The 20,736-nt window shown below is 38.3% G+C and overlaps 1 long non-coding RNA gene across 1 annotated transcript; it reads left to right on the top strand.

The window, feature by feature from the left end:
• The first annotated feature begins 724 nt into the window (after positions 1-724).
• LOC127444980 (uncharacterized) lies at positions 725-7,347 on the top strand. The gene is made up of 3 exons (XR_007897906.1): positions 725-3,376; positions 3,989-4,020; positions 4,471-7,347. It is a non-coding gene; the product is annotated as an uncharacterized LOC127444980 (long non-coding RNA).
• Positions 7,348-20,736: the final 13,389 nt, after the last annotated feature.

The raw sequence follows: 20,736 nt of genomic DNA on the forward strand, positions 1-20,736 counted from the left end.
ACAGTGAAGCATGGTGGTGGCAGCATCATGCTGTGGAGATGTTTTCAGAAACAGGAACTGGGAGACTAGTCAGGATCGAGGGAAAGATGAATGCAGCAACGTACAGAGACATCCTTGATGAAAACCTGCTCCAGAGCGCTCTGGACCTCAGACTGGGGCGAAGGTTCATCTTCCAACAGGACAACGACCCTAAGCACACAGGCAAGATAACAAAGGAGTGGCTACGGGACAACTCTGTGAATGTCCTTGAGTGGCCCAGCCAGAGCCCAGACTTGAACCTGATTGAACATCTCTGGAGAGATCTGAAAATGGCTGTGCACCGACGCTCCCCATCCAACCTGATGGAGCTTGAGAGGTCCTGCAAAGAAGAATGGGAGAAACTGCCCAAAAATAGGTGTGCCAAGCTTGTAGCACCATACTCAAAAAGACTTGAGGCTGTAATTGGTGCCAAAGGTGCTTCAACAACTTATTGAGCAAAGGCTGTGAATACGTATGTACATGTGTTTTTTTTTCTTTTCGTTTTTTATTTTTAATTAATTAGCAAAGATTTCAAACAAACTTCTTTCACGTTGTCATTATGGGGTATTGTTTGTAGAATTTTGAGGAAAATAATGAATTTAATCCATTTTGGAATAAGGCTGTAACATAACAAAATGTGGAAAAAGTGAAGCGCTGTGAATACTTTCCGGATGCACTGTATAATAAGATATATATATATATATATATATATATATATATATATATATATATATATCATGTTTTATATTATATTAATTCATATATTATGTCAAACTCTAAACCTCAGCCCTAGTACTTTATGAGAACCAGTAAAGTAAAAAAGACAGTTTTTTTTGAGCTGCCTGAGGGAGTAGAGAGTAACGTCTTGCATGAAGATTTGCGAATCGGTTAAGAACAGCAACTTCATCAGTGATGTCAACCACATTGCTTTTAATTGAGAGAATCGCTAAGTTGTTCAGACGAGTTTGGTCTATAGTACTGCGTAGCCACGTGTGGAGACGTCTCAATGAACTGAAAGATCGCTCACATGTGCAGCTAGTTACTGGTATGGTAAGTGCAACCTGAAGTACCTGTATTACAAACGGAAACATAATTCCTCTCTCTGTAGCTGAATTTTGTAATGTTTTGCAAGTTTCTCTAGGCATTCTTCAGAGAGAAAGCTTTCTTACTTTGTACTACATGCAAACAAACCACTTTTATAATTTCCCCCTTTAAATTGTGTTGCTTCATCAATGCTCAGTAAAAAATATTTAAAAAAATGTCTGTAATCATACACTGTGAGATTAGTAAACAACACATTTTCCTTAAAGGTGCCATATGTAATATATTTAATGGACTAAAGCATACAATTACCATAAAATGTTATCAGAAATTTTGGAAACATGCTAAGTTCAAATACTGGCTTCTCTGAAAACAATGCTACAGCCAGTAAGTATGTATTCTACTTTGAAATGTCCGTTCAGGGCCAGGGGTGTATTCCAGAAAGCAGGGTTAATTTACCGTCACATGTACCCGGAACTCTCGGTTGATTAACCCATTCCTTGCTTACTCTGGGTATGTTGGTTCCAGAACACCTGCGCGGGGTTAGTTCACTCAACCAAGAGTTTGAAACTCAAGAGTTTGTGCACGTTCACGGTGAACTCAGAAAGGCATTCTCAGCAGATCGCCGAATCCACGAGTCACCATGGAAACAGACGCAAGAAGAAAGGCGCGCCATATTTCAGTGAAGCATAACATGAAGTTTTAATGACTGCAAACGAGCATTACTTCATCTTCACTCGTAATAGCGATAGGTGCTACATTGGTTTAGGACTGAGAGTTTGCTTGATAGAAATTATACTGAATCATTGCGTGAATTTTAAAATTAATCAAACTATAAAGTTCTACCGTACATATAAAATCTTAATTCAACATTAATATTAGACCTCACTCAACTACATTAATGTTTAATAGGTCGACCGTTACGTTATTTGTTTGCACTGTACTTCATTGTAAGTATTAACATTCATATATATTAATATTATGATAACAGGCTATAGGTTTTATATATATTTTATTTTAAGATACATTTTAATGGTATTTACCATGATCTGTGTATGCTAATTTTATTTTACTGTCATGTAAACTGAATGTATTTCCTTTATTTTTAATACCCTTTGATGTACCCAGTTGGGGTTTCTAAAATCATATCACCTTTAATTTCCCACAGTTGCTGATAGTCTCAATGTATTAACAGACCCTCTTTCAACTGTAGGATCTCCCATAGTTGTCATCATTTTCCATTGATTTAATGTAATGTTTTTTAGTAGGCCACACATGATTATTCATGTGCATTATAAGATGAAGATCTGCTGTAACAGAGGTGGACAGTGATAGGAGTTACATGTCCATTGTGTTATTTTCTCATTTGATGTACAGTAGGGTCCATCTGCCTCCACCAACTTGGTACGGAATGAAATTATGTTGTTTTAACTGAAGATCGTGTGTCTGACTATACATTATATATGTTATGATCTCAGCATTAGGGAGAAGTAACTCATCTCTTCCTTGTTAATAAGAAGCTGTAAAAGGTCCCTATTGAAATGCAGAACAAAAATGAAATTTAGAGATGGACCATGTACAGTTTCTGATGAGGTAGAGGAGGCTGAGCATCAGAAAGATACATCTTTTCATTGAATCACCTGAGCACCAGCTAAATGAGGTCACTGTACAATGTAAAAAAAAAAAGATATTTTTTTACTGACATTTACCGTAAATAATTATAGAATTTCTGTCTTTTTCATAATAAGAGAATATACCTGTAAAATACAGAAAAACCACGTTTTTCAATAAATCTGCTGTAAAAGTACAGTCAAAGTCTGTAACTTTAAATTATAAGAATCCACCATTTTTGTTTTTTATGCATGTTTGCTGTAAATTTTAAGTAATAAACACACTATGAAACCTAATGAAAATCAATTTTACAGAACTGTTCTGTAAAATTACTTACAATACACACACAGAAACACCCACCGGAAATAAAATAATAAAGGATATTTTGATATTTTAAAAATAATTTAATAATGTCAAACTGTTAAGTAATTCATTACCCCTCTCTTTAAAAAAATGTGGTAAATTGTAATATCAGTTTATGTTTGGCAGAATAAAACTTTATTCCACAGAACCACAGAAAATGAGGTCAGCAAACAGTTCTGTGTTGTGACTGGACAAAATCGTCGTTGCCGGAACTGTTCAGCCAATGAATGCCCGAGAATCAGTGCCAGTTGCGCCAGGAGAGCTATCTGAAGAAGGAAGAGACAGCCTGGCTGCACAGAAGTCCGTGTTCACGCCAAGTGTTAATATTTAGCATCAACTAAAGGTAATGTCTTTTGTCAAATATCCGCTGCTTTGCTGGGAGTGAAAACGGCTTACTATGTTTTTAGTTACTTTATTATTAATAGTGGCGTTCTGATGTCAAGCTAAGTGATTTAGTGCAAGCTAACAGCAAGGTTAAGCTAAGTTGTCAAAGTGTACAGATTTAAGCTATCAAAACAATACCAGAGCTGAAGTTTTAACCCCTTTAACGAGCTGAGGGATGTTAGTCTTTTTAATTTTTCAATTTTTTTTAAATTTAATTTGATAGTGCATCTGTTATGTTCAGTACAGGCAAACAAACATTACTTAGTTTGTAGTGGTCATTGTTGTATTATTGAGCTTATCTTTAATGTGCTAACTTGGCAGTAAAATTGAAAGATGCAGTTAGCTCTTGATAGAAGTCCAAAGAGCTAACGTTACATGTGATTATTGTTATAAAGCTGACTAAGGTAATAATGAAAACCTTGTTAAATTTATGTGGCATTTTAACACAGAAAATGTGTGGGAACCATACTTAAATAGTGATTACAATGAACCCTTATAGTGGATTTTAACCCTAATATTATTTCTGTGCGTTTTTTTCTGTTTTATGTCACTTCTGTCGCTGATATGTCAGAAAACCTCATCAAGCAAACAGACGTGACCAAGGTATGTTTTTTGGTTGTGTTCACACAACATTAGAAAATGGAATAACCAAACTGAAGCAGTATGAAGGCTGGAATGTTAGTGTTAGTGCTACAACTTACACATAATATAATTCAAGATTTATTTTTAATTTTTTTATTAATTTGCCAGCAGGTTATATCATCAAACTTCTTATTATGTCAGACAACACACTCTTATGTGTTAGAGTTACAATGACACAGCAGAGAAAAATAGAAAATCAGTCATCGAAATTCAGTAACTTCCAGTTGATCAGCTAATTCAGATACTAATACTACAATTACTGATGATAACAATAACAACAACAGTTATCATGATTTCAAATTTTTACATTTTACATTACAATTTATCTAAAAAGTGCACAGGATGTGTCAGAATTACTGTACACAGGTTGCAGGTTCAAACAGATAAACGTTTGATTTGATCTTTTCACAGACGAGGCGGTGGCCACTGGTTTAATGATGGCTAACAAGATCATTGAGAGAAGCCGCCCACAGTGTCCAAAGCCTGGAGTTATGGAATTTTCTTCCTTATGGATGCCTCCTAAGATGACTGACATCTTTCTCAGAGTTAATGTTAAAACTTTTATGTAGTGACGGCTAAGGGTGAGTGAATTGAGACTGAAGAAAACTAAAGTGCACAGTGATAACGAACAGTGACATGTCATTCTATGAGATATTTGATGTGAGCATTTCATATAGTTAAAGGTGGGGTATGCGATTCTGGAGAAATCCAATACCATGACAAATACCATGATATAGAACGAACATCGACACATCAAGTAATGTAACTAACGTCAGCTAGGTTGTGGGTTAGCAAACTGTCTCTACAGTTGCTGCTGTGAAGCTAACAGCCAGAGAAGATAAGACGGTTTCCCAGAGCCAACAATCCAGCTCCAGACAGCGATACTCACAACTCTCCTGCTACTATAGCTAACATCACAAAAACAGCATATCTTGGCAAGCTAGAAAGTAAGCTGAATGTCCGTGGGCAAGTAATGTAACATTCCCTGACACACAAATCATGGCTGGAATAGTGTTGTGTGGCTCGGTCATTCCCATTTACAGAGCCAGGGCTGTGTACAAACACAGGAGTATTTTTCAATGCACACACTGAACGGACTGCTAGCATTTTTTGACAAAAAGACATGTATTGGATTAGAATTGCATACCCCACCTTCAAAGTCCCAATCCTTTAAATTTTTTCAGCACACTTTCCATCTTACTGTTACTGTTGAAAATGCACTAAACAACTGTGTGTAGGCCCCTTATAAGGACTGTAACAACTGTTTCGGTATTAGGTTCTGTAATTGGCTCTTGTTCTTTGTATGGGGGGGGGGGTTTATGTAAAAAATATTAAGAACACTTTACCCTATTATTTCACCATTTTAATTCTACTTAATTCTCCACCTTATTTTAGTGTTTACTCATAGCTACTTTAATCTGCTCACCTTTTCCCTTCATGTCTCTACCTCCGCTCTGCCTTTTTCTGTTTCTCTCTCCCACAACCAGCGATTCCATTTTCACAGCAGCAGGTGAGCCGCGTGTGGAGGAGGCTTGCTGTTAATGACGTTGCCTATCAAAACGATCACTGTTGCTTTACCTGGTCCGTGCTTATAAAATATCCACTGTGTCGTCTTCTAACGTAATACCAGAGAACGTCTCTCTCTCTCTCTGTTTCTCTGCAGAGCATGTGCGATTGTCAGTAGACCGCACGGGAGGAGGCAGAGCTAGGGGAGATTGTCCACTAATTAATTAATAGCAGATGGTGTCATTCTAAAAATAAAAAATGCTAAAATGGGTTGCCAATTATACCTGAGCGGTAGGGGTGTAACTGTACACAAAATTCACGGTTCAGTACGTTTTCGGTACAGCAGGGAAAATAAAAAATTTATATATTTTTGTAATTTATTCTGAAAAATGCAAACATTCAACAGTGGCTCATTGGCCATAATTCTTACTGTACAGTTAATGTCATATTGTCAATAAGAAAAAATAAATAACACAGATGTCAGTAATACTCCATCGTAAGACTCTGACTTGCTGATAATTCCTGCACAGTTGCAGCTTGCACTGATTTATACAGGGCAGGCACAATGGACTAACTAAAATGCACACGTGAAGGGACATTGTAGCGAGGGTCAAGCACTTTTGGCAATTTTCCACTACACATTACGGTTCGACTCGACTCGACTCTGCTCGCTTTACTTTTCTGAGCTTGCTTTTCCACTGCAGTTTAGTGCCGCCTCAACATGGGTGGGATTATAGGCTGATCATCAATAGTTGCGCCACCTCTACTGCTGTTTTAGAAGCAAGCTTTCCAGTAGCTGGTCAACTAAATAAAGTGAAGCTTTCAAGCAGAATATAGAGTTAACGTAACAAAAGTACCATCCTCCATCGTGGAATCCAACAACGCCATGGCACTCTCCCTTCCATTGCTCGCCGGTCTATTGCCATAGATAGCGTCCATTTGGTCAAACCACTTCCACTTTCTTCTGTTTGAACCACACTGGCTGTTGTGGTCCTTGATGGTTCTGTAGTCACTTAAGTTTTTTTTAAACTTTTCCCTAAACTGTTGGTAGGTCCGGTGGTAGCCGTGTGCGGCCAACATCCGAGACACTTCCTGAAAGACTTTTTCGTTTCACGTAATTTGTTCGTCACTAATGAGAGGAACGTCTGCACTTATATATAATGTATATGTACAGGTGCATCTCAATAAATTAGTATGTCGTAGAAAAGTTCATTTATTTCAGTAATTTAATTCAAAAAGTGGAACTTTCATATATTCTAGATTCATTACACAAAGTTAAATATTTCGTGCCTTTTTTTGTTGTAATCTTGATGATTACGGCTTAAGCTCATGGAAATCAAAAATCCAGTATCTCAAAATATTAGAATAAAGAATTTATAATACAGAAATGTCGACCTTCTGAAAAGTATGTTAATTTATGCACTCAATACTTGGTTGGGGCTCCTTTTGCATGAATTACTGCATCAATTACTGTCTCTCATGTTCCTCTTGACAATACCCCATAGATTCTCTATGGTGTTCAGGTCAGGCGAGTTGGCTGGCCAATCAAGCACAGTAATACCATGGTCAGCAAACCAGTTACTAGTAGTTTTGGCACTGTGGGCAGGTGCTAAGTCCTGCTGGAAAAGGAAATCAGCATCTCCATAAAGCTTGTCAGCAGATGGAAGCAGATGCCCCAAAATCTCCTGGTAGATGGCTGCATTGACTCTCGATATATATGTGTGTGTGTGTATGTGTATGTGTATATGTATGTATGTATGTATATATATATATATATATATATATATATATATATATATATATATATATATATATATATATATATATACATATATATATATATATATATACACATGTGTGTATATATATATATATATATATATGTATGTAACTGTACGCTATTTTTTTTCTGTTAGTCAGACAATGTCTCTCATCAAGAGCAGCTTAATGCTTTATTTGCAGTGCAGTGGGCAGAAGGAGTCGGGTCTGACACACGTTGCTCTTTTTATTAAATCGAATTGTTTTGAGTCGTAAATTAAGAATCGATTTAAATCAAATTGTAACACCAAGAATCGAAATCAAACTGAATTGTGAGATTGCCCCAAATTCCCACCCCTACATGGCAGTACCACCATGTCCAAATAACATTTTCCCCATGCAATCCTAATCTGAATCTTTTAATAAATGTATACTGATACAGTCCAGACTACAGATAATTTGAGAATTATATACAGGTGCATCTCAATAAATTAGAATGTCGTGGAAAAGTTCATTTATTTCAGTAATTCAACTCAAATTGTGAAACTCGTGTATTAAATAAATTCAATGCACACAGACTGAAGTAGTTTAAGTCTTTGGTTCTTTTAATTGTGATGATTTTGGCTCACATTTAACAAAAACCCACCAATTCACTATCTCAAAAAATTAGAATATGGTGACATGCCAATCAGCTAATCAACTCAAAACACCTGCAAAGGTTTCCTGAGCCTTCAAAATGGTCTCTCAGTTTGGTTCACTAGGCTACATAATCATGGGGAAGACTGCTGATCTGACAGTTGTCCAGAAGACAATCATTGACACACTTCACAAGGAGGGTAAGCCACAAACATTCATTGCCAAAGAAGCTGGCTGTTCACAGAGTGCTGTATCCAAGCATGTTAACAGAAAGTTGAGTGGAAGGAAAAAGTGTGGAAGAAAAAGATGCACAACCAACCGAGAGAACCGCAGCCTTATGATTGTCAAGCAAAATCGATTCAAGAATTTGGGTGAACTTCACAAGGAATGAACTGAGGCTGGGGTCAAGGCATCAAGAGCCACTACACACAGACATGTCAAGGAATTTGGCTACAGTTGTCGTATTCCTCTTGTTAAGCCACTCCTGAACCACAGACAACGTCAGAGGCGTCTTACCTGGGCTAAGGAGAAGGAAAAACTGGACTGTTGCCCAGTGGTCCAAAGTCCTCTTTTCAGATGAGAGCAAGTTTTGTATTTCATTTGGAAACCAAGGTCCTAGAGTCTGGAGGAAGGGTGGAGAAGCTCATAGCCCAAGTTGCTTGAAGTCCAGTGTTAAGTTTCCACAGTCTGTGATGATTTGGGGTGCAATGTCATCTGCTGGTGTTGGTCCATTGTGTTTTTTGAAAACCAAAGTCACTGCACCCGTTTACCAAGAAATTTTGGAGCACTTCATGCTTCCTTCTGCTGACCAGCTTTTTAAAGATGCTGATTTCATTTTTCAGCAGGATTTGGCACCTGCCCACACTGCCAAAAGCACCAAAAGTTGGTTAAATGACCATAGTGTTGGTGTGCTTGACTGGCCAGCAAACTCACCAGACCTGAACCCCATAGAGAATCTATGGGGTATTGTCAAGAGGAAAATGAGAAACGAGACCAAAAAATGCAGATGAGCTGAAGGCCACTGTCAAAGAAACCTGGGCTTCCATACCACCTCAGCAGTGCCACAAACTGATCACCTCCATGCCACGCCGAATTGAGGCAGTAATTAAAGCAAAAGGAGCCCCTACCAAGTATTGAGTACATATACAGTAAATGAACATACTTTCCAGAAGGCCAACAATTCACTAAAAATGTTTTTTTCATTGGTCTTATGATGTATTCTAATTTTTTGAGATAGTGAATTGGTGGGTTTTTGTTAAATGTGAGCAAAATCATCACAATTAAAAGAACCAAAGACTTAAACTACTTCAGTCTGTGTGCATTGAATTTATTTAATACACGAGTTTCACAATTTGAGTTGAATTACTGAAATAAATGAACTTTTCCACGACATTCTAATTTATTGAGATGCACCTGTAGAAGGTAATTAGTGCCGTTATTCACATTATTGTTTATATTTTAGATACACATTATTATAAATCTTTAAAACCTTAGAAGCATTATTGTAAAGATCAGTAACCATTTCTTTGCTTCCATTTGGTGTTTATTTTGAATGGTGGGTTCAGTTGTCATGATTGTTGAATTTCAACTGTCAAAATAAAATATTGAAAGCATGTATTGTTGTTGCGCTTTTATTGTTCTGGCGAATAGCTTCACATTGTTTTAAAAGAGCAATAGTATATTGGTTTGTGTGTATCTATGTAAAATTAAAGTACACCATTCTTTTGTCTGCTTAAGTAAAATGTTCACATAATTAAGCATATTGATTCCTGTATAAAACCTGTAATTTGAAGAACAAAATAACCACAAAAATATGTATACTTATAGGAATATATTGTAAAATTGGTAGATCTTAAGGTGGTTTTAACAGAAACTTAAAATGTTATTACATCCCAAAGAGTGTAAATGAATTGGAAAGTGTTGCATATTTAATGGATTATTTGATTTTAGAAATTTAGACGTATTTTTACATATTGGTTTTTATTATGGTATATAAATGTTTCATAATGCCAAATTTCTGTGAATATATTAAATGATCAAATAAAATAAAAGCTTACATCTGTGAACACACTAACCATAAACTTTTATATAGGGTTAATTACATGTAATTTTACATTATTTTTCTGTATTTAACCAATAGAATCCAGTGCTGTAACAGTGAGATCTCATGGATAAACAGTACATCATAATAGTTTGTAGGCAGGTCAACCAATATTTAACGGTTATCCACTGTAAATTTATAGGTTAAGAACATTTATTGACAGATTACCTCTGTTTAAATTTTTTAAGATTTAAAAAACAGTAAAGTGACAATTTAAATAATTGTTCTTTATTTTACTTTTAAAAATGTGTACTTTGACAGGCGCATGTTGTAGATTGATTGAATAATTCTATGAAACAACATAATTATGCTGTTATTTAAAAGATAGCAACCTTCAAATTGTGGGCTTTAATTGTATTTATGCAGTATTTCCTTGATTTTATTACATTTTAGAGATGTTTTCTAACAATAAAAATGTGTAATTCTACTAAAATTTGGCCATAGAATTACAAAGAATATATACTGGGAAAAGCTGTAATTTTACAGTAATTAATTGTTGAATTAAGTATATTATTTTACTGTAATTTTATGGTAACTGTTTGGCAACTTTTGCTGCTGGATATTTTACCGCTTTTTTACTTTTTTTTTTTTTTTTTTTTTTTTTACAGTGTAGGTGACTCTAAATGACAGCATGTCTCATTTATATTTTCAGATAATAGAGTAATGTACAAGTCTGGAAATGTGTGCATTTATATGTACCGTAGCCTACATGAATTAGAGTGATAAGAAATAAAATCTCTAATCTGTGGTCTGTGAAATTATCACATATGATTGATTAATCATATTGATTAATATGATTGAATATGAGTGATTAATTGCTTAAGATTTTAATTGGCAGACATTACCTACATATTGATCCTATAGAATGTCATTTTATAAATAACATTAATATTCATTGACTAAAGGAACTGTAAATAGAATGTGGGTGCTATACTAATTTTATTCAATGAAATGTATGGAATAAAAATGATTTATTAGAAGAGCTAAATATAAATACATAAATCCCTGTCTTCACAGTGAAGAGTGTGGGGGACTTTCCAATGTGTCCTGCGTTAAGAAATATTACAGTATTAAAACCTTCCTATTAAAAGTTAAAGCACAATGTACACAGTTTGTTCACTTTTGAATGTAGATTTGCAGTGTGAGACTGGAAATGCCAGAGTAAATAAGATTTGTGAGGTAAAGATTGCAGTTTACCGTAATATTGCTTTAAAAGTATAATATTGTGCGTAATTTGACCTTTCTCGCCCACTGTGCCGCTATTAAAAGGGCACGCATGCGCTGACAGCCTCTGAAACATACTAACATCTACCTTAAATAAACTAACTGTGGAACATAACCTACTCCGGAGCAGAGAGTAAGTTGCTATGGCTACTAACATACCCTGAAAGTTACCTCCATTTTTGGAACCGAAAATTGAGGTTATCCGTTAACTTATCCGTAAATTTACCCAGGTATGTCGCATAACCTGCTTTCTGGAATACACCCAGAATTTCTGTTTTCCACTTCCAAATAGTATTTCGACACCCCGGGTTGCCAGATTTGAAACAATTTAGCGGGCAAACACAGCGCGCGGTAGCCATGGAAGCCAGCAATACATCTAGCTAACACTGACAGAGTTATAAAAAATATACATGAGCTGGTTTATAATTTGCAAACAACAAAAACATTGCAAACGTATACATTAACTGATCAGCTTACAGTGTATGGCTCGTCGCTTGCCATTGTTAGTTTTCCCGTTCCTATTGCGTGTCCTGAACCTGGCAACCCGCGTGAGCCTCTAGTCTGGGGAGGAGGGGGCGGGGGAGACAACTCTCTCCGATATTTTGAATTTGGACTGCAGCACCCATTTTAAACGCTTGATGTCAATGTTACATATTGCAACTTTAAGGTGTGCATTTAGCTCTGTTGTACCCAGTAGCTGCCCACGGCAAGATTCCGCCATCGTCACTTGAATGTATTGGATCCTGTTCTCACTGACTGAGGCTCCCTGCTGCCGTGATGTAAAAAAACTATCTAATATCCGCCTGAAAAAATAAATAAAAAATGAACAACTCACCTGAAGTTCTCTCATATTATAAAAGGAAGCAGCCGGCAAAAGGCGTTGACTTTGCAAACTAAATAAATAAATCCCCTAATCCCTAACTATCTAAATAAGCTAAATATCTTAATAGATATTCAAATATTCATTGCTTAATGTTGTTAAATGTGATCATTATGTTCTCATTTTATTTGAAAAAGCTTTCACTCCCGCTAATATGCCTTTCCTCTCCCGCCAAAAAAACAAAACAAAAAACAATTGTACAGAAACAAATGATAAACTACATATGAGTGTGATACTACTATTCGTCTTACTTTTTTCATATTTAGATCATATCCCTCGAATTTCTGCTCTTGACTTTAATTGCATCCTGGGTCCTGAGCTGAACTTCAGCCGTCCAGTGAAGTGATGTCCGTTCATGAACGAATCGTTCTTTTCACCAAATCAGACTGAATCGTCTGAAACAGTTAACGGCTCGAGTAAACACTGATCCACAAGTAACTCAATCAAAACTCACTTTCGGTCGTTCCTGACAGTCACTCCCACTCGAAATGAGCCAATATCCTTGAGTATATAATCCTATGATGCCGGTTTTTGCCAAATCTTATTATTATCAGCGTTCCAGTTACTCCAACAGTACACTGAACTGAGAACAGTATCACGAGCTGCTGCCTGAAACTGAGCATGCGTGTACCGAGGGTTGGCGTGTGTGGGGGTGAAATGAAAGCTTCTTATGTACAGAGCAGCATATAAGGATAATAACACATTAAACATTCGGGAAATATGTTGTGTCATAATTGTCATAGTTTTATAGACGATTATCTGGTTGCAAAAATTCACATCAACATTACATTGACAGCTTGCGAGCCAGTACACACTGAACTGAGAACTCTCTTTCGGACGTATCCGAAGAACCGATGAGTTACCAGTACACCGAACTGAGAAAACAGTTCGGACTCGGATTCTCAGACATGTCCGCTGAGAACCGATGAGCTGCTGATAACGAGCATGCTTGAACCAATGATTTGAAAGAGAGGGCGAAATGTAAGTTTCTTTATGGTTTCTCGTGGTTTCTGTGAAAAATTGAGTTGATTAAGAAGACTTTTTTACTTTATATACTTTAGACATGCAGCTAAAACATACGCATTTGCATATCATTGCCCTTTTAGGGTGCTTTAGTTGAAAAACTTTAATGTAGGAAACTTATCCAAGATTATTATTATGTAAACTTGAGAAAGCCAACATACTGAAATTCTGTTTAAACGTATTATTATTATTAGTGGTGCTTGCGGAGCAAAGCATCACTATTGTAATCTCACATACTTATTCTTATTATTCTTCCGTACAAAACTTCGGCACCTAACTCGTCCCGCACCGTTTGGCGTAGACTAGCGAATGAGGTGTCAAATCAACCGGCCTATTGAGGACACCTGTGCTATGACTTTTCTAAGGGATGGGGGGTACAACACACCTCTGGAGGGTAAAAACCGTCCCAAAAAGTCCCATAGGGTACTATGGGAAGGGATTTTTTTCCTACTATGGCAGTCAATGCAAGAAAGTTGTCAAATCATATCTCCCAATCAGAATGTCCTAGAGACATGAGAGTTGGCTTGTTTTAATTGGGTGAGCAATCAGTCTTCAAGTATGATCATGGGAACTACTTAGCCACGCCCTAGCAACCATTTAGAGCACCCTAGCAACCAAACACCATTGACTTCCATTCAAAATCACTAAAATGGGTATCTCAGGATCAGAATGTCATAGAGACTTCCGGGTTGACTTATTTCACTCAGGATAGCAAGGAGCCATGTTAAGTATCACCGTGGTAACTGCATAGCAACTAGATGGGTTACCCTAGCAACCATAGAACAACACCAATATCTCTGTACCAGAACATCCTACTGTCATGGGGGTGGCCTCTTTCAACTTGGGGCAGTTGGTGGGAAATCGTGGTGAGAAGTTTTGCCACGGCAAGCACCACTCACATTTTCTTCAGGAAATGTAACTATCTAGTTATTCTTATTATTATTCTGTACAAACTTCAGCACCTAACTCGTCCTGCACCGTTTGTTGTAGACCCACAAATGAGGTGTCAAATCGACCGGCCTATTGTCAACACCTGTGCTATGACTTTTCTAAGGGGTTGGGGGTACGGTGTACCCCTGGGGGGCAAAAAATGTCCCGAAAATGTCCCAATGACATACTATGGCGAGGGTCTCGCCCATGAAAACATTTTTTTCCCCCTACTATGACAGTCATTGCAGGAAAGTTGTCAGATCATATCTCCCAATCACAATGTCGTAGAGACATGGGGGCGGGTTCATTTCACTCGGGCTTCCAATCAGTCTTTAGTTATCATCTTGGAAGTGGTGTAGCCTCTCCCTAGCAACCATTTATGGCACCCTAACAACCGCCCACATAGACTTCCATTCAAAATGGCTCAGAAGGATATCTTCAGAACAGAATGTCATAGACACTTTTGGATTGGCTCTTTTGAGTCAGGATAGTAAGCAGCCAATAAGAATCACTCTGGTCACTGGCTAGCCACACCCTAACAACCATTTAGAGCACCCTAGCAACCATCCCCACTAACTTCCATTCAAAATGGCTGAGCGTGATATCTTCTGAAGGATACCAATCACTAAGAACTAATCTGTTCACTGGCTAGCCATGCCCTGGCAACCATTTAGAGCACCCTAGCAACCAAATCTATTGCTTTAAATTAGAGTATGATATCTTCGGATCAGAATGTCCTAGAGACATGAGAGTTGGCTTGTTTTAATTGGGTGAGCAAGCAGTCTTCAAGTATCATCATGGTAACTACTTAGCCACACCCTAGCAACCATTTAGAGCACCCTAGCAACCAAACACCATTGACTTCCATTCAAAATCACTAATATGGGTATCTCAGGATCAGAATGTCGTAGAGACTTCTGGGTTCACTTATTTCACTCAGGATAGCAAGCACTATTTTATATATATTTTTTATTTTATATTGTTTTGAAATTGTTTTGGACTGTTTTGGTTTGCGAATGGCACTTCGTCTGTGCTCTGTGCAAGTTTCTATTGTAAACAATGACGCGCTTCCTGCCTCGTCCTCCACGTGACGCGTGACCTTACCAATGAGCTTACATCATCCCTCTCATGAGCGCTCGTCACAGAGATGTATGGAAGTGAACATTTGTAGTTAAAAAGTATATAAGTATTATTTTGTTTCTCAAAATAATCAATTGTTTGCTTTCAGTAGAACTTTATTTGTCGACTGGAGTCGTGTGGATTATTTTGATTCACCTTAAATATGCATTTTGGACCATCAAAAAATGGAGTACATTCACTTGCACTGTTTAGAGGAGGAGGCCTGAAATGAAATTCTAAAAGTCTTAAATTATGTTTTGATGAAGAAAGAAACTCAGATACATCTTGGATGGCCTGAGGGTGAGTAAATTATCAGCAAATTTTCATTTTTGGGTGAACTATTCCTTTAAGTTTTTCATTTTTTAATAAATTAATTAAATTTTCGATGCAAAATCACTAAAGCAAGAATATTCACTGATCCCTCAGCCCAGGGGATACCGATGTAATTGGATTTTGCGATATATATATATATATATATATATATATATATATATATATACACACTACCCATCAAAAGTTTTGAAACACTCATTCTTTATTATAATTTTTTTTTTTTTTTTTCACATTTGAGAATAATAGTAAAATCCAAAATAAATCAAAACTATGTTATATTTTAGCATCTTCAAAGTAGTCACCATTTGCCTAGAATTTGCAGACATGTACTCTTGACATTTTCTCAACCAACTTCTTGAGGTATCACCCTGGGATGCTTTTTAAACAGTATTGAAGGAGTTTCCATCTATGTTGGGCACTTATTGGCTGCTTTTATATATATATAGTTGTGCTCAAAAGTATGCATTGCCTTGGAGAATTGATAATAAATGTACCATTTTTAAAGAAAACACGAGTGAGCAGGCAAAACACATTTCTTTTATTTCTTATGGGATTCATATTCAGCTGTAGGTTATAACAGAATGGCACAATTATAAAACAAAACATGGCAACAAAGAAAAAAATGAAATGACCCCTGTTCAAAAGTCTGCATACCCTTAGTTCTTAATACTGTGTATTGCCCCCTTTAGCAGCAATGACAGCGTGCAGTCTTTTGTAATAGTTGTCTATGAGGCCCCAAATTCTTGCAGGTGGTATAGCTGCCCATTTGTCTTGGCAGAATGCCTCCAGGTCATGCAAAGTCTTTGGTCGTCTTGCATGAACTGCACGTTTGTGATCTCCCCAGAGTGGCTTGATGATATTAAGGTCAGGGGACTGTGATGGCCACTCCAGAACCTTCACCTTTTTCTGCTGTAACCACTGGAGGGTCAACTTGGCCTTTGCTTAGGGTCATTGTCATGCTGGAAAGTCCACACGCTGGCAACTGACTATCAACCGACAGCCTGAATGTCAATACAGTACAATACAACCTATTGTATATTTTATATATACTTTATATTCTATTTTTATTGTATGTTTATTCTATATTATGTGTATGTGTGTTCTATATTGTGTGTATTGTATACTGTACATTGTATATTATTATTGTGTTGTGTAATTATGTGAATATTAGATATGTAAATTGTGTTGTGTAAATCTGATGTTTATTGTAAATTGGTATTTGTCTTATCACTGTCATGACTGCAATGTTGCTCGGAACTGCACCCAAGACTTTCACCCACTGTTGCACTTGTGCATATGGTTGTGTGACAATAAAAGTGATTTGATTTGATTGATTTGATTTTCAAAATCAATCCCAAAATGTCACTATTTCTGCCAGGTTATGCAAACTTTTGAGCACAACTGTATATATATATATCGTGAAGGAGGGAACAAAACAAATTTATTCACACACATGATGTATTTTCCCAGACAATGAAATACCCGACCGGTAGAGAATGCACAGATGAATACTCAAGATGGCGCCGAGTATGGCTGCTGCGTTGCGAGCTCCGACACAACATAGCAATGGTTTGTTTGTTTTGTTTACAATTCTTATGTTTTTTGTCTTGGATGTTGTCTGCCTTATTGTCTACGACAGACAAACACTTTTGGACATTGGTTCAGCGATCTCACACCGAAAACCGGACTTCACATTCCTCAATGCCGACCCGCTGTTTACAAACACGCAAGCGGAGCCCTTTGTCTGGACAGCACGGCCGCGGAAACACAGGAGGAAAAGGGGAAACAGAGCCGGCGTTCTCATCAGAGTAAGACGCCGCGCAAATCGACCCCCGCTACCCACTATTCTACTGGCAAATGTTCAGTCTCTGGATAACAAGCTCTGCGAGCTGAAAGCGCGGATCTCTTTCCAACGAGAGACGAGGGACTGCTGCATTATCTGCCTTACGGAAACTTGGATGTCTGCGGAGATTCCAGACTCAGCCATTGAACCCGCGGGGTTCTCCATGCTCCGAGCGGACAGAGCGAAAGACCTCTCAGGTAAAACAAGAGGAGGTGGTGTATGTTTTATGATCAACAAATCCTGGTGTGATCAGAGGAACGTACATTCCATCAAGTCTTTCTGTTCTCCTGATCTGGAATTTCTTATGCTTCTGTGTCGACCATTCTGGCTACCGAGGGAATTCACAGCGGTCATTATCACTGCTGTGTACATTCCCCCACAAGCTGACACAGACCGGGCACTCAAGGAACTGTACGGGATTATAAGTGAGCAGGAAACCGCGCACCCTGAGGCCGCGTTCATTGTGACCGGGGACTTTAATAAAGCCAGTTTAAAATCAGTCGCACCAAAATATCACCAGCACATTAGTTTCAACACACGAGGGGACCGGGTTTTGGACCATTGCTACTCTCCGTTCCGGGATGGCTAAAAATCCCTCCCCCGCCCACCATTTGGCAAATCGGACCACTCTTCCATTCTGCTTCTGCCCGCTTACAGGCAGAAATTGAAACAGGAAGCACCCGCCCTGGGAGATGTTCCGGTCCGCCTCTGATGACGACATCGAGCTTTACGCTGATAGCGTAATGTGTTTCATCAGAACGTGCGTAGAGGAAGTGATTCCGACCAGAACTGTACGAATCTATCCGAATCAGAAGCCGTGGATCAATAGCGATGTTCGCGCGGCACTTAATGTGCGGACCTCCGCTTTTAATTCCGGGAACGCGGAGGAGCATAAACAAGCCAGTTATGCCCTCCGAAAAACTATCAAAACAGCAAAACGCCAGTACAGGAGCAAGATTGAAGGACAGTTTACCACCACCAACTCTAGAAGCATGTGGCAGGGAATTAACATCATCACGGACTTTAAAGGGAATAAAAACTCCGCCATGAACACCGCTGCCTCTCTACCGGATGAGCTAAATACTTTTTATGCTCGTTTCGAGGGAACTAACACCGCCCTCGCGGAGAGAGCTCTCACGGCCGAAGCTACAGAGGTTAGTTCACTCTCCGTCTCTGTAGCGGATGTAACCCGATCCTTCCGATGTGTGAATATCCGCAAAGCCGCGGGTCCAGACGGCATTCCGGGCCGCGTCATCAGAGCGTGCGCGAACCAGCTGGCTGGTGTTTTTACGGACATTTTCAACCTTTCCCTCTCTTTGTCTGTAGTCCCCACATGCTTTAAAACATCCACCATTGTGCCTGTTCCAAAACAATCAAAAATAACTTGTTTAAATGACTGGCGTCCTGTTGCTCTGACCCCCATCATCAGCAAATGTTTTGAGAGACTAATCAGAGATTACATCTGCTCTGTATTACCACTCAATCTTGACCCGCTGCAGTTTGCATACCGCAACAACCGCTCCACTGATGATGCCATTGCATCTACAATACACACTGCTCTCTCCCACCTGGAAAAAAAGAACACTTATGTGAGAATGCTGTTTGTAGACTACAGCTCAGCATTCAACACCATAGTGCCCTCCAAGCTAGATGAGAAACTCCGGGCTCTGGGCTTAAACAGCTCGCTGTGCAGCTGGATCCTGGACTTCCTGTCAAGCAGACGCCAGGTGGTTAGAATAGGCAGCAACATCTCCTCATCACTGACCCTCAACACTGGAGCCCCGCAGGGCTGTGTTCTCAGCCCACTACTGTATTCCCTGTACACACATGACTGTGTGGCAACACATAACTCCAATGCCATCATTAAGTTTGCTGATGACACGACGGTGGTAGGTCTGATCACTGACAATGATGAAACTACAGAGAGGAGGTGCACACTCTGACACACTGGTGTCAGGAGCACAACCTCTCCCTCAACATCAGTAAGACAAAGGAGCTTGTGGTGGACTTCAGAAGAAAAGACAGAGAACACAGTCCAATCACCATCAATGGAGCACCAGTGGAGAGAGTCAGCAGCTTCAAATTCCTGGGTGTCCACATCACTGAGGAACTCACATGGTCCATCCACACTGAAGTCGTTGTGAAGAAGGCTCATCAGCGCCTCTTCTTCCTGAGACGGCTGAGGAAGTTTGGAATGAACCGCCACATCCTCACACGGTTCTACACCTGCACTGTGGAGAGCATCCTGACTGGCTGTATCTCCGCCTGGTACGGCAATAGCACCGCCCACAACCGCAAAGCACTGCAAAGGGTGGTGCGAACTGCCAAACACATCATCGGAGGTGAGCTTCCCTCCCTCCAGGAAATATATACAAGGCGGTGTGTGAAAAAAGCTCGGAGGATCATCAGAGACTCCAGCCACCCGAGCCATGGGCTGTTCTCACTGCTACCATCAGGTAGGCGGTATCGCAGCATCAGGACCCGCACCAGCCGACTCCATGATAGCTTCTTCCCCCAAGCAATCAGACTTCTGAACTCTTGATCTCCCACGATCAAAATACATCAGCCCTGCACTTTATTACTCTTTTATCTCACACCGGACTGTCATAAATGATATTACTGTTATTATATTATGTCTCTCATAACAACTGACTATCAACCGACAGCCTGAATGTCAATACAGTACAATACTGTACATTCTATATATATATATATATATATATATATATATATATATATATATATATATATATATATATACTTTTTTATATATATTTTAATTTTTAATTTTTATTGAATAATGTGTATCTATATAGTATCTATATAGTAAAAAACAAAAAAACAAAAAACAAAAACAAAAACAGCATATTGTATACTGTACAGTGTATGTTATTATTTGTATATTGTTGAGTGTAATTATGTGTATAACAGATGTTTAAATTGTGTTGTGTTAATTTGATGTTTTAAGTTGTGTAATTATGTATAACAGATGTTTAAATTGTGTTGTGTTAATTTGATGTTTTAAGTTGAGTGTAATTATGTGTATAACAGATGCTTAAATTGTGTTGTGTTAATTTGATGTTATTGTAAATTGGTATATGTCTCATCACTGTCACGACTGCTATGTTGTTCGGAACTGCACCCAAGAATTTCACACACCATTGCACTTGTGTATATGGCTGTGTGACAATAAAGTGATTTGATTTGATTTGATTTGATTTGATTTGATTTGAAGTAGGTTCTTTGCCAGGGAGATGTTGACAACTGTTGTAAAGCCATCTTTCAAAAAGTTGAACAACACACATTTTAATTGCACTTATTTTT

Source organism: Myxocyprinus asiaticus, chromosome 8 (genome assembly GCF_019703515.2).
Source record: "Myxocyprinus asiaticus isolate MX2 ecotype Aquarium Trade chromosome 8, UBuf_Myxa_2, whole genome shotgun sequence".
NCBI lineage: Eukaryota > Metazoa > Chordata > Actinopteri > Cypriniformes > Catostomidae > Myxocyprinus > Myxocyprinus asiaticus.